Consider the following 3,999-nt stretch of genomic DNA (forward strand, 5'->3'; position numbering starts at 1 on the left):
GTCCAGGAATAATTTCTTTTGGAAGACAGAATAATTTGTGGCCTGATCAGTTCAGTGTTAAGAGCGAAGCCAAATTTTTATTAATTTTGTGCATATATACTTAATAATTGTGCTACTCTTCTATCTTTTGAAAAAATGTCTCCGGCTTATTTAGTTACACCTAGGAGCAACAAACACAAAGAGAACGCAGCTCGCCTTTAAACACGCGAGCCTTGACGCTGAACGTGTTACGGGTAGGGGGGGGGGAAGACAATTTCAGAATTTTCCCCTTCCGAGGGTAGCAGGTGCTAAAGCGTCTAACCAATGAAAACTGTACGCAAGAAAATGCGCGACTTTTCACGGGTTGCTTTCTCCTTGTTTGGCGTGCTGTGTTTGTTGCTCCAAAATTACACGTCTCACGTTACATGTGGTTCCGTAAGTGATATTTCTTTTTTATGTATCTTTGAAAATGGGGGGAAGTATGAAACGCCCAGCAGAGCCAATTGTTAAAATCGCGAACATGAAACTTTCTCCATACAGAACATATTTCACTCGAGAGTTATGGACTTTTTGATGGAAAAACATCTGCTAGTGACGTCACCCGTGGAAGTAGTCTCTCACCTTTGGCGGAACAGATAAATTAACCACCCAATTTTTGACTATTCATTAAAAAATTCAGTTAACCGCCACTTTATTGACTGTTCATAATAACTTCAGTAAACTGTTTATTTATGGATATTATTTGCGGATATAAAACGATTTAATATGCAAAAAAGTTTTTATTCCGAACTATTTTGTTTGTGGATAAAAACTTATAAAACGGATATTTCTCATCCAAACCCCAAGCTCTAGGTTTTGTTTCTAAGCGACTTCATACGTGGTCATATATGTGTTTCTCCCGAAATTACAGAAGTTTGAAATTCCCAAGAAAAGATACCATGTAAAGATAAACCTCGAGTACTCGAACTCGACCTCGAATAAGAAATTCGAAATACTCGACGATTATCGAGTTCCAAAAATTTACGTAGTCGGGTACTCGATTACTCGAATAAGCCGCTCCCTAAATTCGCCGATTATTCTTTTTTCTAACATCGTTGCTTCAAAGTTCAACGCAGTATTTTTTGCGAACTTTGGGGGCGGGGGGCAATAAACGGTACCTACAATCCTAATAGAAATACAAACAACAAAAGTTTCCTATGACCTTGGAAACGGATCACGGTTTTTAATACGTAGTGCGCCTGCGCGCACCGCCGTTTTCGTTTTTTCTTCAAAGTTTTCAAGTTTTGGTTTGACTTAAGTTATAGCTAACTGTTTAATAACTTTATTAAAATGAAATTTACGTAATTTACTGCAGTTATTAGTTATTCTTTGCTTAATCATTTTAAATTAATGGCTGGGAGACGATAGATAGTTTGTTATTTCAATTGCTCAACTGAACTTTATACAATAAAGTAGGTACTGTATATTGCGCTAAAAGCAAAATTATTATTTATATCGAATTGATTTATTATAAGTTTAAAACACATTTCAAACTCGAATTGTTTTCACCGTGGCCACGTCATCTAACAAGACTAGTAAATTCAGTAATTCAACTAATTACGATGGGCTAAGCTCTAGTGAGGACGAAGATGAAGGAAATGGAAGAACTCGTGAATAGAAGAACCAAAGTCTCAACTTTTAGGAAGAAGTAGGTCGAAACAACGTGGAATTGATACTTTTTTCCATGTAAACGCGCAGCCGCCAGAGCCGGGAAATTCTAGGTTCATAATTAAAGCCAAGAGGAAAGGTGCAAAAGTTTCAAAAATATGGGAATATTATCACGCAGCGGATAATTCAGAATATGCAACATATCGTTACTGTAGTAAAAATATTAAACGTACCCATGGAAATACAACTGCAATGTGCAATCACTTGGGGACCCACAATATTTCTCTAGATCAAAATGAAAAGACCAGTAACCAATATCAACAATTTGTCCGTTCTAATTCGACTTCGACTTCAAAAGCAAGTTCTCAAAGCAGTAGCGCTCAGCCAACTTTAAAGGCAACTTTGGACTTGAAGAAAAAGTATCCAAATAACCACCCAAAAGCGACGGAGTTTACCAAAAAAATAGGCCTTATGATGGCAATTGACTTTCAACCATATAGCCTAGTTAATGATCAAGGTTTCAGGGAATTGCTTCAGTGTGCAGATCCTCGGTATAAAATACCAAGCAGATCTACATTTTCAAGGAATGTGATTCCTAAATTGTACGAGGATCTGCAGACGGATATCAGGGTAGATATTGCTAATGATTTAGCCAAGATTAAAGCCTTTTCGCTAACAACAGACTTTTGGAGTTCAAGGTCAACTGATAGCTATATGAGTTTAACTTGCCACTATGTTACCGAAGATTTGAAAACTATACATCATACGTTAGCTTGCTCAAATTTTTAAGAACGCCACACGGCTGTAAATATTTGTAATGAGCTACAAAGCTTAGTAGAAGATTTTAACTTAACTACAACAACAATACCTATTTATGTGGTAACGGATAATGATCGAACAATTAAAAAAGCAATTGCGGACAGTGGGTATACCGCGGTATCGTGTCTAGCTCATTCTTTACAACTTTTAGTTAATGATGGTTTGAAAGAAATCCAAAAAACGGCTGAAAGTGAAAATATTTTCAAGAAGTGTAGAGCTATAGTTGGTCATTTTAAAAGAAGTACCAAATCTTCTAAACTTTTAAGAGAAAAACAGGTAGAATTTAAATTGCCACAGCACAAACTAATTCAGGATGTCGAAACTAGATGGAATAGTTTTTATTATATGGTAGAACGACTTCTTGAACAAAAAAGCCATAGTTAGTGCCTTAGCAGAAAATGAAAAAATTGATTGTTTAACATCTAGTCAATGGAAAATTTTAAATGCTTTAGTAATAGTTCTTGCACCCTTTGAAGAGGCAACAAAATTGCTAAGTGGGAAAAAATACTCAACACTTTCTCTTGTTTACCCAGTTTTACACGGAATCGAAAATGAGTTAGAACGAATAATAGATAAAAACCCACATTTTGCTTTAGATCATAAATTTTCTACGATTTATTCAAGTCATTTTAAATTTGCAAGCTATAAAACTAACGAAATTTACTTGTTGGCAATGATAATCGACCCTAGATTTAAAACTGTTTTGCTAGATAAACCTGACATACTCAACGCTAAAAATCTTTTACTTAATGAACTGAGAGAAAGTAGCAGTTCTGTAGCCTCAACCGTTCAAAGTAGTGATTCCACTTTTGAAGTTGACTTAGAGACAAATACCAATAACCAAGGGAAAAATAAATCGGTACTATTTAGAAGCTATTTAGCGAAAACCAAAAAAAGGAGAAATAGTGAATCTCTAACCGAGAGCTATTCAGAACAGATTGATACTTTCTTAAGGGCTGCCCTATTAAAAAATGAAAATGGAGAGGTTTTGGAGTGGTGGTCTCGAAACTCAAAAACGTTTAAAAAAATAAGTGTGGTAGCGCAGAAATACTTATCAATTCCGGCCACGTCTGTGGCATCGGAGCGGTTATTTTCGTGCAGTGGAAATGTACTAACAAACAGAAGAGAATCTCTTCTGCCAGAACATCTAGAACAACTTACTATTCTACATTGTAATTTAAGAAAAAAATTGTAGATTAAAATTAAACTTAATTCGAAAAATGCAGGTAGTAATAAATAATTGTTTTTGTATATTCCTGTTTAAAAACTGAAATCTATAAAATTACCGTGATAAAACGTGATAATCAGCGTAAAATGTAAAAACTACTAGGTTGAAAAAGTCTAGTTTTTAAGTTCCTAAGTCGGTACGTTCATTATTTAAAAAATGTATGTACATATTGTTATTTTACTATTAAATACTAGAATTATGCTAGTAGCCTAGTTTAGTATTTTTTATCCCACTAGTCAATATGATGTTTGTAAATTTGTGAAAACTGATTCATTTAATAAAAGGAATATTTTTCAGGATTGTAAAGTTAGTTTATATTCATTTTT

The sequence above is a fragment of the Leiobunum rupestre genome, chromosome 9 (genome assembly GCF_980474605.1).
Source record: "Leiobunum rupestre chromosome 9, qqLeiRupe1.1.hap1, whole genome shotgun sequence".
NCBI lineage: Eukaryota > Metazoa > Arthropoda > Arachnida > Opiliones > Sclerosomatidae > Leiobunum > Leiobunum rupestre.